This window comes from Phyllobates terribilis, unplaced genomic scaffold, assembly GCF_046119375.1.
Source record: "Phyllobates terribilis strain yellow unplaced genomic scaffold, ASM4611937v1 Scaffold_241__1_contigs__length_2998254, whole genome shotgun sequence".
NCBI lineage: Eukaryota > Metazoa > Chordata > Amphibia > Anura > Dendrobatidae > Phyllobates > Phyllobates terribilis.
The window spans coordinates 2,473,835-2,486,889 of NW_027363001.1; the positions used below are offsets into that span (position 1 = coordinate 2,473,835).

General features: G+C 44.5%; 3 non-coding genes across 3 annotated transcripts; all 3 read left to right on the top strand.

The window, feature by feature from the left end:
- Positions 1-2,231: 2,231 nt before the first annotated feature.
- On the top strand, positions 2,232-2,422 carry LOC141217413 (U2 spliceosomal RNA). Its single transcript, XR_012286249.1, has one exon. It is a non-coding gene; the product is annotated as a U2 spliceosomal RNA (small nuclear RNA).
- A 6,134-nt stretch (positions 2,423-8,556) lies between these two features.
- On the top strand, positions 8,557-8,743 carry LOC141217638 (U2 spliceosomal RNA). The gene has a single exon (XR_012286459.1). It is a non-coding gene; the product is annotated as a U2 spliceosomal RNA (small nuclear RNA).
- Positions 8,744-9,858: 1,115 nt separating this feature from the next.
- LOC141217424 (U2 spliceosomal RNA) lies at positions 9,859-10,049 on the top strand. Its single transcript, XR_012286260.1, has one exon. It is a non-coding gene; the product is annotated as a U2 spliceosomal RNA (small nuclear RNA).
- The last annotated feature ends 3,006 nt before the right edge of the window (positions 10,050-13,055 follow it).

A 13,055-nucleotide genomic window follows, 5' to 3' on the forward strand; every position in this document is an offset into this window, starting at 1 on the left:
CCAGTATGTTGCAGGAACTGTGGACAAATGGGTCATACCCAAACATCCTGCACGGGCAGGAAAGTAGACCGCTGCAATAATTGCAGCTGTTATGGACATTTAATGAAGGACTGTCCCGCTGGGAGGAAATGTAATCTCTGCGGTGAGGCGGGGCACATGTTCCGAGGATGCTCCAACAGGACCAGGACCTACGCAGAAGCTGCATCTTCTGAAGCTGAGCCGATGCGCCCACCGGTCTTCACTGGCAGGCCGGCGTCGGAGGGTGGTTCGAAGGGCGAGAAGGCTGGGATGGAGCAGGGAGCCGGAGGCCCCTCTGGGGCGGCCCCTGCATCGAAGTCCCTTAACGATGGGCGGACCTCGCATGGACCGGAGCGGGGGGGTCCTCCTTCTGGGAGGGTATCCTCCGTATCGATGGTTCCCGATACCGATCCTGTTGGGCTGGAGGGTGGTGCCCCTGTGCGGTTGGCTATAGGGGACCACGCAGCGATGGCCTCAGGATCTTCCAGGGCGATTAGCCAGCCAGATGAGGGGGCTTTGCTTCTAGGTGGCGAACATCAGGAAATCTGTGTTGCTGATCTTGTCCTGATGGACCAGTCTCCCCCCCTGGAGGAGGTGGAGGAAGAGGAGGACTGCACCAGTGACCTAGTGGATTCTGCCCCGAAAAAGAGACGGAATGTCGAAGCCCCAGCGTCTCCTGGAATGTGGCTGGGAACCGTGACCTACGAGGGGGCAACCGCCGGCTCACAGAATATCGAGTCGTTTGGTTCCTCTAGCCCAGATGTCCTGGAGCAATTTGATATACAGGGCTTTGAGTCAGGTGTCCTCATGGAAGATCCACCACCCTGACCTATGAATGCCCACATTAAGACTTGTCTCACTGAATGTGAGGTCATTAAAGAGCCCAGTTCGTAGGGCTGCTCTATTTAAGTACTTAGAAACCACTGACTTTGACATATGTTTATTACAGGAATGCGGGATACAACATGCACTAAATTATAATGATATCAAGACAGATTGGAGACTGGGGCCCTCCATCTGGTCTGGCTCCAACGACAACAAGTCAGCGGGGGTGGGCTTCCTCTGTTATGGGAGAAATATTACTATAAATACTGTCACAGAAATAGTACCAGGCAGAGTGGTTTTAGTGCATTTTAAATTTAATGGTTTTATCCTACGTGTAATGACTGTTTATGCTCCCCCTGATAAGCAAGAGAGAATTAATTTATTTGGGATATTGCCATTGTACTGTACTGGGTCATCTCCCCTGATCGTAGGGGGTGATTTTAATTGTCTTTGTGCTAGTGAACAACGAGCGGGGGGTGACCCTTTACGCAAATTGGATAAGTCATGTCATCTATTGAAAGATTTTATAACTGATTTTAAATTATGCGATGCGTGGAGGTCACTCCTGCCGACGGACCCTGGTTACACGTGGTCCGGAAGAGGGGTGTCCTCCAGGATCGATTTTATTTTCCTATCAGATGATTTTAACCCTGTAAAATGTGTTTTAACATCAAATATATTTTCTGACCATAAGGGCTTGGAGGTGCACCTAGAATACCGGGATGAACAGAGGGTCAACAGGGGCCTCTGGCGTCTAAGTACTTACCTGCTGGAGGACCCTCTGATTCGACAAGACTTTGTTAAAGCATATCAAGCCTGGCGGCGACAAAAACCTTCTGATGCCCCTATGGTAACCTGGTGGGAAATTTTGAAAAAAAAAGTCAGAATGTTTTTTATAAAAGCAGGGAGACGTAAAGCCAGAGAGAAAAAAAGATGTTTTAGTGATCTTAACACCAAACTGCAAACACTTTTTAAATTCAAAGAGCTAGGGGTGGAGGTGGGAGATGATATTGCTAGCCTAAAAACTGAAATCCAGAACTGCATAGACACAAAGGGGAAAGAGATTATTTTTAACTCTAGAGTGCAGAACTCTAGAGGGTAGACAGCTGCTCGTTCCACCCCACCCCCCGCCTTAATTGGTTCTCCTCCCTTCCAACGGTGTTGAGGCGGGTGGGAACAGCAGGGGGTGAAGGTGCTGTGTTTAAAGAGGTGGAGTTATGCAGATCTAAAACGCGTGGATTGCAGCAGCAGCAAGCCGAAAAGTGCAGGCATGTAAGGGATCTAGAGGTTGACAACATGTCTTCTTAACGGGAGTCCAGGAGCTCATCTCCACAAATGGACTTTTCAGGATCCTTGGGTGGCTCCGTAGTTTGAAACCAATTCTGGTTATCGCTTCTCGGCCTTTTGGCTAAGATCAAGTGTAGTATCTGTTCTTATCAGTTTAATATCTGATACGTCCCCTATCTGGGGACCATATATTAAATGGATTTTTAGAACAGGGAGATGGAAAAAGAGCTTGCTCTGTCCACTCCACGCATTGACCTGGTATTGCAGTATCTCCAGGACCGGTGCACCCCTTCTTTAATGCAGTTTCTAAAATCAGAAAGAATTGAATTCAATGTTTTTTGTTCATTTTGCTTGTTTGTCGGATTTTGGGATGGACTCTTTGGCTTTGCTTTTCTTCTCCTCATTGGATTTTTCATGTTCAAAGTTGCAGAAGCCAGATTACAAGCTCATTTTGGTTCAACTTCAGCAACTGTGCATTGCATTGCCATGTAATGTGATGCAATGCTATCTTTCTAGCTCTCCCTTTTTACTTCCTTTTGGATAAACAGACATATTAGGCAAGCATTTTGGAGCTTTCACCTAAATAACTACAGGTGGTGAGATAAGCTGCACAATATAATTGACCTTTCAGTATATTGTTGCACACACACCATCTATTTAGCAAATGCCCTTGTTATCAACAGCAGCCTTTTAAACTCACCTGAGCTAACAGGTATGTGCACTGGTTACTCTGCTGCGCTTAAAATTTCTTTTTTGGTTTGCTACAATGCCTTTTATGAAACGTTGTCTCCTTCTGCTGGAACACTGACTTCTTTCATTTAATGCCTGCAGACTATAAAAGAGAACCCAACCCAAAAAGTTTGGTTGATTAGTCTGTGGCATTCTGTTAAACTGTTGCTTATGGCGGTCTCTGTGAGCTTCTCAGCGACATTCAGCCAGCCAGGTATCCTGCCTGCAGTAGATGGAATGTGGCAATGGAACGCTGGCTGCGCGTGTCATAATAGGCTCTGAGCCTTTATATACCTGTGCACAGCAGCAGCCACCTTCAGTCTGCTGCTGGACAGCCAGCAGCAGCAGCAGCAGGAGAGGTATGTAATCAGGAGCCCTCCTGCTAAGGGTAGACAGCTGCTCGTTCCACCCCACCCCCCGCCTTAATTGGTTCTCCTCCCTTCCAACGGTGTTGAGGCGGGTGGGAACAGCAGGGGGTGAAGGTGCTGTGTTTAAAGAGGTGGAGTTATGCAGATCTAAAACGCGTGGATTGCAGCAGCAGCAAGCCGAAAAGTGCAGGCATGTAAGGGATCTAGAGGTTGACAACATGTCTTCTTAACGGGAGTCCAGGAGCTCATCTCCACAAATGGACTTTTCAGGATCCTTGGGTGGCTCCGTAGTTTGAAACCAATTCTGGTTATCGCTTCTCGGCCTTTTGGCTAAGACCATTTGGTTGCAGCCTGATAGGTGCGAGTTCTCTGGAGGAATCCAGGCCTTTTTGCGAAAGGATTTGGCGATTTTCTGTGGTAATATACCGACAGGTTTTGAAGATGAACTTCGTGAAGAATACTATCCGAATTGGAGTGGATCCATCAGTTTCCGAGAGGAATAATGTGTCCTTCATCGTGGAGAAACTTTTGGAAGGAAAAGCTGGAGCAAAACGAGGCGACTTCTACAGCGTCAACGAGTTTCCTAAATCAGGTACATATGACGTGACTTTTGTAGAAGAAAATACCTGCCTTGATGTGTTTGAGTGGCTTCGGAGTCACACTGATGATCCTTTTTTGGAAGGGGTGTGGTTTGAACCCTTGTTTGGACTTCAAGAAAAGATTGTGTGGGTAACAGTTTATAACCCTTTTACTGAGCCAGCATTGCTTGAAGGCTTCCTTGCACGGTACTGTGATTATGTGCGTAAAGGGGAAAAGCAGTTTAATTCTTTAGGTATTTTCAACTGCAAATACAAGTTTCGGGTGAAACTGAAGAAGGATCCTGGAAGTGTGGGAGGCTTTAGACATCCTCCTGCGAATTTTTCTGTGGCGGGACATAGGGGCTTCCTTTACTATGTAGGGCAGCCTATGTATTGCAGGAAATGTTACTGCTTTGGACATGTGCAGGATGCATGTAAGAAAGGGCAATGTTGCCGTAACTGCAAAGAGGAGGGGCATGTGGCAAGTGCGTGCCCGAAGCCCAAGGCTTGTGACATGTGTGGAAGTGGTGAGCACATGTTTAAAGATTGCCCGCAGGGTGTGCCCAGGAAAACTGATAAGGAGAGGAAGAAGGAGGAGGAGGAGAGGAGGGTTTTGCAGCAGATAGAAAGAGAAACTGCTAGAATGGAGAGAGAGCAGAGGAGGCGGAGTGAAAGGTCTGCCCCTGAAACTGTGAGTCTGAGGCCTGCTTACCAGAAGGAGAAAAAGGCACCTAAAATGGAGAAGGAGCTTGTGAAAGAATTGAGGAGAATGGAGGGGCAGATGAATGCAGCGGGAGAAGGAAGGTGTCCGGATACGTTGGACTTTCAGGACGCTGTAGATGCTGCAGATTGTATGGAAACTGGGGAAGGGTCATCACACCCTTCAGATCCTGAGAATATTGAGGAGTACTTCTCCGATGAGGGTGGGGGGAGTAGAAAGTGTCACAGGGAGGGTGGTGGGGCAAATGATGAAGAAGATATCAAGGCACCGCAGCGAAAAGTGGGTGCCAAGAAAGCAAGGTGGGGTGATGGTGATGCTGCTAGCGGCTCGGAAACGAGTTGCTCGGTTCAGATGGTGGAAGAAGATAGTGGGGGTGCTGGTTAAGGTTGCCTTGCAATATGCGTGATAATGCCTATTATAAGCTTTGACTTAAGTCAAAGGCTTTTTCTTGTGAGTGGAGTTTTTGTAGTGTTTTTGTAACTTTTCTGTTTTCGTTTTTTTTTAGGAGGTTTAAAAAAGGAAAAAATGGGTTTTACTATAATTTCACAAAATGTGAGAGTGTTTAAAAATAAGGCCAGGAGGGCTGCAATTTTTGATTTTTTGGCTATGAAGAATGCATCGATTTTTTGTTTGCAAGAGTGTGGAGTGGTGGATGGGGTGAGAGGAGATGAATGGTCTCATGGAGCATCTGTGTGGTCGGGGAGTGCATGTAATAAAAATGATGGTGTGGGGATTTTAGTTAAAGGGAGGGAGGTGGTTTTGAGTGATTATGTGGTGATTGATGTGGGGAGGTGCATTTTAGCAAATTTTGAGTATAAAAATGTTAAATTTTGTGTTATTAATGTTTATGCGCCAGTGGAGAAAAATGACCGGAAAAAGTTATTTGAAAAAATTAAACTTTTTGTTCCGGGAAGAATGCCTGTGGTGATTGTGGGTGATATGAATTGTGATGTGGGGAGAGTGAATGTGGATGTGTCTGGGAAAACTTTGTTAGAGTTGGTTAGTGATTTTGATTTGCATGATATGCAAAGTGTATGTAAAGTGAGGCCTTTGTTAAATACCTTCTTTTCCGAAAGTGGAAGAATACAATCTAGATTGGATTACTGTTTTATTTCAAAAAATATGATTCCTGTTGACTATAAGCAGGAGAATGTTTTGTTTTCAGATCATGTGTGCATGTCGTGTGAGTTGGATGTGAATGTGAATGGGGTGTTTGGGAAAGGTTTGTGGAAGTTGAATGTTAAGTTATTGGAGTATGAGGAAGTAAGAAAGGAATATGCAAGACGGTATGAGGAGTGGTGTGAGTGTAAAAATGGTTTTGGGAATGTTTGTGGGTGGTGGGATTGGGTTAAAAAACAGACAAAAATTTTTTCAAAAATTTGGGTTATAAGATGGCAGCAGTCAAGAGGAGACATTTTGTGAGTTTAAATGCACGTTTAAGTTTCTTGTATAAATTGAGGGAGGGAGGGATGGAGGTGGAGGAGGATATTTTACAAGTGAAAAAGGAGGTTCATGAGTTCTTGTTGGAAAAAGGGAGGAGTATTGTCTTTAGAGCAAAAGTTGATAATTTGGAGTATGATGAAAAATGTTCACGTTTTTTTTTCAAGAAGGTTTTTGGGAAAAAGCAAAATATGTGTGTGTTGAATGGAGCAGATGGAAGCGAGGTGAGTGGAGAGGATATGTGTGAGGAAGTGGCAAAGTTTTATGAGGATTTGTATGCTGTAAAGTGGAGGGATGAGTGTTTGGAGAATGATGTTTTGAGTACGTTAGAGAGTAAATTGAATGAGGCGGAAAGAGAGAGGGTGATGGATGCTGTGACAAGTGATGAAGTATGGAAGGTTATGTGTAGTATGGCTTTGAATAAGACGCCGGGGGGGGATGGTCTTCCAGTAGAATTTTACCGCATGATGTGGGATGTGATTGGGAGTGATTTTGTGGATTTTTGTAAGTATATGTGGGAAAATATGGAGGTGGCAGGTAGTATGCGTGCAGGTATGGTTGTATTGATTCCGAAAAAGGGTGATTTGAAGAGTCTGAAAAACTGGAGGCCAATAACATTATTGAACTGTGATTATAAGATCTACGCAAAATTAATGGCAAATAGGATGCGTGATGTGATAGAGAGTGTGATTGGGGATGAGCAGTGTTGTGCAGTACCTGGGAGACGGATTCACGAGTGTGTGTGTATATTGAGAGATTGTCTATGGGATTGTATGAGCCGGAAGAAGAGTGTGTTTTTGTTGAGCCTGGATTTTGAAAAGGCGTATGATAGGTTGTCGCATGGTTTTTTGTTTAGAGTGTTGCTGAGAATGGGTTTTCCTGCTGATTTTGTTGGGAGAGTGAGAAGTCTATATACAGATATTTATAGTTGTGTTTTAATGAACGGTTATGTCGGTAGGAGAGTGAATGTGCATTCGGGCGTGAGGCAGGGGTGTCCGTTATCCCCTGTGGCTTTTATTTGTGCAATTGAACCTTTGTTGTGTATGTTGAGGAAGGATAAAGTGGTTCGAGGTGTGCAAGTGCCGGGAGGTGGAGGAAGAGAGTGGAAGGTGAGTGGTTATATGGATGACGTGTGTGTATTATGTGATTCTGAATGTTCGGTGAGGCGGGTGAAGTTGTTAGTGTCTATCTTTTGTGGTGCGTCTGCATTTAAAGTGAATTGGGAAAAGAGTGAGTGTAAGGTTTTTGGAAGTGGTATTTTGAGTAGAGATGTAGGTGTGAACGTAGTGAATGGGCCCATTAAGGTTTTGGGAGTGAAGTTTTCAGAAAGATTGGATGGGAAAGAAAGTTGGGATGACGCGAAAGAGAAGGTTGAAAAGAAGTTATGTTTTTGGAAGTTGAGAAGCCTTACTTTCTTTGGAAAAATCTTAGTCATTAAAAGCGTGGTGTTGCCTATTTTTTTATATGTTGCAGTTGTGTTTCCACCAGGTTATATGGTTTTGAGAGGATTGAATAGGATTTTGTTTGTTTTTTTGTGGAATTCTAAAATGGAGAGGGCGCGGAGGGAAGTGTTGGTGAAGCGTATGGAGAAAGGTGGTTTGGGTTTTCCAAATTTAGAAGTTTTTTTGGGTGTGAATATTGTGGTGTTTGTGCTGAAAGTGATTATGGGCGATGGAAAGTTTTCATGTATGTGTGGATATTTATTTGGGGCTTATTCTTTTCGTTTGAAGTGGAGAGAGAGGGATTTGCGGTGTCCGGTTGCTTTTGAGGTGCCCGTGTGGTATGTGTGGGTTTATAAGTTTTTGGTGAAGTATGAGTTGTGTGATGTGGATGTGAGGTTGTTGGGAAATAAGAAGGCTGTGTACAGGATGATTGAGTGTAGAGAAATGGAGAGTGGAATAAATTTGGTGAGAGGGTGTGATGTGCAAAAAGTATGGAAGAAGGTGCGGATGGGTGGTATGACAAATAAGCAGAGTGAGGTTGTGTGGCAGTCTTTGCATGGAGTGTTGCCAGTAAGAGAGTTTCAGAGGAATAGAGGTTTAGTGAGGAGTGAAACGTGTCCAAGAAATGGCTGTGGTGGAAGGGAAAGTGTGTTGCATGTTTTTTGGAATTGCCAGTATGCTAGAGATGTGATTGGGAGAATGGGGCCTTTGTGTAAAGAATTGTGTGGTGTGAATTTGTTGTCCTTTGAGTTGTTTATGTTTGGTTTGGGAATATGTGATGGGACGAAGGAAAGAGTCTTGTGGTTGATGCTTGCGTGTATAAAGGAAGTGTTATGGGATGTGAGGAATGTGTATGTGTTTAAAAGGAAGGAAATTGCTGTAAAGGATAGTGTGAAGGTGATTATGGGGAAGATGTATGTGTGTTTCTTATGGGACAAAAAGAGGAGAGGGGAAGTGGATGCGGAGGGAATATGGAAAGTTAAAAAGTGGAGATATTTTGTAAATACTTCTTGATCTTGTTTTCTGTGTAAGGTTTAAAAAGAAGAAATAAAAATTTTTCCGGTGATGATGGGAGCAGCATTTGTGTCGTTGAGATGATGCAGCTGTTTGGAAGGAAGTTCCTTTGGTCGTGACTATAGACCGTGGATTTCCCCATCTGAGGGAAAAAAAAAAAAAAAAAAATCTGTTCTTATCAGTTTAATATCTGATACGTCCCCTATCTGGGGACCATATATTAAATGGATTTTTAGAACAGGGAGATGGAAAAAGAGCTTGCTCTGTCCACTCCACGCATTGACCTGGTATTGCAGTATCTCCAGGACCGGTGCACCCCTTCTTTAATGCAGTTTCTAAAATCAGAAAGAATTGAATTCAATGTTTTTTGTTCATTTTGCTTGTTTGTCGGATTTTGGGATGGACTCTTTGGCTTTGCTTTTCTTCTCCTCATTGGATTTTTCATGTTCAAAGTTGCAGAAGCCAGATTACAAGCTCATTTTGGTTCAACTTCAGCAACTGTGCATTGCATTGCCATGTAATGTGATGCAATGCTATCTTTCTAGCTCTCCCTTTTTACTTCCTTTTGGATAAACAGACATATTAGGCAAGCATTTTGGAGCTTTCACCTAAATAACTACAGGTGGTGAGATAAGCTGCACAATATAATTGACCTTTCAGTATATTGTTGCACACACACCATCTATTTAGCAAATGCCCTTGTTATCAACAGCAGCCTTTTAAACTCACCTGAGCTAACAGGTATGTGCGCTGGTTACTCTGCTGCGCTTAAAATTTCTTTTTTGGTTTGCTACAATGCCTTTTCTGAAACGTTGTCTCCTTCTGCTGGAACACTGACTTCTTTCATTTAATGCCTGCAGACTATAAAAGAGAACCCAACCCAAAAAGTTTGGTTGATTAGTCTGTGGCATTCTGTTAAACTGTTGCTTATGGCGGTCTCTGTGAGCTTCAAAGCGACATTCAGCCAGCCAGGTATCCTGCCTGCAGTAGATGGAATGTGGCAATGGAACGCTGGCTGCGCGTGTCATAATAGGCTCTGAGCCTTTATATACCTGTGCACAGCAGCAGCCACCTTCAGTCTGCTGCTGGACAGCCAGCAGCAGCAGCAGCAGGAGAGGTATGTAATCAGGAGCCCTCCTGCTAAGGGTAGACAGCTGCTCGTTCCACCCCACCCCCCGCCTTAATTGGTTCTCCTCCCTTCCAACGGTGTTGAGGCGGGTGGGAACAGCAGGGGGTGAAGGTGCTGTGTTTAAAGAGGTGGAGTTATGCAGATCTAAAACGCGTGGATTGCAGCAGCAGCAAGCCGAAAAGTGCAGGCATGTAAGGGATCGAGAGGTTGACAACATGTCTTCTTAACGGGAGTCCAGGAGCTCATCTCCACAAATGGACTTTTCAGGATCCTTGGGTGGCTCCGTAGTTTGAAACCAATTCTGGTTATCGCTTCTCGGCCTTTTGGCTAAGATCAAGTGTAGTATCTGTTCTTATCAGTTTAATATCTGATACGTCCCCTATCTGGGGACCATATATTAAATGGATTTTTAGAACAGGGAGATGGAAAAAGAGCTTGCTCTGTCCACTCCACGCATTGACCTGGTATTGCAGTATCTCCAGGACCGGTGCACCCCTTCTTTAATGCAGTTTCTAAAATCAGAAAGAATTGAATTCAATGTTTTTTGTTCATTTTGCTTGTTTGTCGGATTTTGGGATGGACTCTTTGGCTTTGCTTTTCTTCTCCTCATTGGATTTTTCATGTTCAAAGTTGCAGAAGCCAGATTACAAGCTCATTTTGGTTCAACTTCAGCAACTGTGCATTGCATTGCCATGTAATGTGATGCAATGCTATCTTTCTAGCTCTCCCTTTTTACTTCCTTTTGGATAAACAGACATATTAGGCAAGCATTTTGGAGCTTTCACCTAAATAACTACAGGTGGTGAGATAAGCTGCACAATATAATTGACCTTTCAGTATATTGTTGCACACACACCATCTATTTAGCAAATGCCCTTGTTATCAACAGCAGCCTTTTAAACTCACCTGAGCTAACAGGTATGTGCGCTGGTTACTCTGCTGCGCTTAAAATTTCTTTTTTGGTTTGCTACAATGCCTTTTCTGAAACGTTGTCTCCTTCTGCTGGAACACTGACTTCTTTCATTTAATGCCTGCAGACTATAAAAGAGAACCCAACCCAAAAAGTTTGGTTGATTAGTCTGTGGCATTCTGTTAAACTGTTGCTTATGGCGGTCTCTGTGAGCTTCTCAGCGACATTCAGCCAGCCAGGTATCCTGCCTGCAGTAGATGGAATGTGGCAATGGAACGCTGGCTGCGCGTGTCATAATAGGCTCTGAGCCTTTATATACCTGTGCACAGCAGCAGCCACCTTCAGTCTGCTGCTGGACAGCCAGCAGCAGCAGCAGCAGGAGAGGTATGTAATCAGGAGCCCTCCTGCTAAGGGTAGACAGCTGCTCGTTCCACCCCACCCCCCGCCTTAATTGGTTCTCCTCCCTTCCAACGGTGTTGAGGCGGGTGGGAACAGCAGGGGGTGAAGGTGCTGTGTTTAAAGAGGTGGAGTTATGCAGATCTAAAACGCGTGGATTGCAGCAGCAGCAAGCCGAAAAGTGCAGGCATGTAAGGGATCTAGAGGTTGACAACATGTCTTCTTAACGGGAGTCCAGGAGCTCATCTCCACAAATGGACTTTTCAGGATCCTTGGGTGGCTCCGTAGTTTGAAACCAATTCTGGTTATCGCTTCTCGGCCTTTTGGCTAAGACCATTTGGTTGCAGCCTGATAGGTGCGAGTTCTCTGGAGGAATCCAGGCCTTTTTGCGAAAGGATTTGGCGATTTTCTGTGGTATTATACCGACAGGTTTTGAAGATGAACTTCGTGAAGAATACTATCCGAATTGGAGTGGATCCATCAGTTTCCGAGAGGAATAATGTGTCCTTCATCGTGGAGAAACTTTTGGAAGGAAAAGCTGGAGCAAAACGAGGCGACTTCTACAGCGTCAACGAGTTTCCTAAATCAGGTACATATGACGTGTCTTTTGTAGAAGAAAATACCTGCCTTGATGTGTTTGAGTGGCTTCGGAGTCACACTGATGATCCTTTCTTGGAAGGGGTGTGGTTTGAACCCTTGTTTGGACTTCAAGAAAAGATTGTGTGGGTAACAGTTTATAACCCTTTTACTGAGCCAGCATTGCTTGAAGGCTTCCTTGCACGGTACTGTGATTATGTGCGTAAAGGGGAAAAGCAGTTTAATTCTTTAGGTATTTTCAACTGCAAATACAAGTTTCGGGTGAAACTGAAGAAGGATCCTGGAAGTGTGGGAGGCTTTAGACATCCTCCTGCGAATTTTTCTGTGGCGGGACATAGGGGCTTCCTTTACTGTGTAGGGCAGCCTATGTATTGCAGGAAATGTTACTGCTTTGGACATGTGCAGGATGCATGTAAGAAAGGGCAATGTTGCCGTAACTGCAAAGAGGAGGGGCATGTGGCAAGTGCGTGCCCGAAGCCCAAGGCTTGTGACATGTGTGGAAGTGGTGAGCACATGTTTAAAGATTGCCCGCAGGGTGTGCCCAGGAAAACTGATAAGGAGAGGAAAAAGGAGGAGGAGGAGAGGAGGGTTTTGCAGCAGATAGAAAGAGAAACTGCTAGAATGGAGAGAGAGCAGAGGAGGCGGAGTGAAAGGTCTGCCCCTGAAACTGTGAGTCTGAGGCCTGCTTACCAGAAGGAGAAAAAGGCACCTAAAATGGAGAAGGAGCTTGTGAAAGAATTGAGGAGAATGGAGGGGCAGATGAATGCAGCGGGAGAAGGAAGGTGTCCGGATACGTTGGACTTTCAGGACGTTGTAGATGCTGCAGATTGTATGGAAACTGGGGAAGGGTCATCACACCCTTCAGATCCTGAGAATATTGAGGAGTACTTCTCCGATGAGGGTGGGGGGAGTAGAAAATGTCACAGGGAGGGTGGTGGGGCAAATGATGAAGAAGATATCAAGGCACCGCAGCGAAAAGTGGGTGCCAAGAAAGCAAGGTGGGGTGATGGTGATGCTGCTAGCGGCTCGGAAACGAGTTGCTCGGTTCAGATGGTGGAAGAAGATAGTGGGGGTGCTGGTTAAGGTTGCCTTGCAATATGCGTGATAATGCCTATTATAAGCTTTGACTTAAGTCAAAGGCTTTTTCTTGTGAGTGGAGTTTTTGTAGTGTTTTTGTAACTTTTCTGTTTTCGTTTTTTTTAGGAGGTTTAAAAAAGGAAAAAATGGGTTTTACTATAATTTCACAAAATGTGAGAGTGTTTAAAAATAAGGCCAGGAGGGCTGCAATTTTTGATTTTTTGGCTATGAAGAATGCATCGATTTTTTGTTTGCAAGAGTGTGGAGTGGTGGATGGGGTGAGAGGAGATGAATGGTCTCATGGAGCATCTGTGTGGTCGGGGAGTGCATGTAATAAAAATGATGGTGTGGGGATTTTAGTTAAAGGGAGGGAGGTGGTTTTGAGTGATTATGTGGTGATTGATGTGGGGAGGTGCATTTTAGCAAATTTTGAGTATAAAAATGTTAAATTTTGTGTTATTAATGTTTATGCGCCGGTGGAGAAAAATGACCGGAAAAAGTTATTTGAAAAAATTAAACTTTTT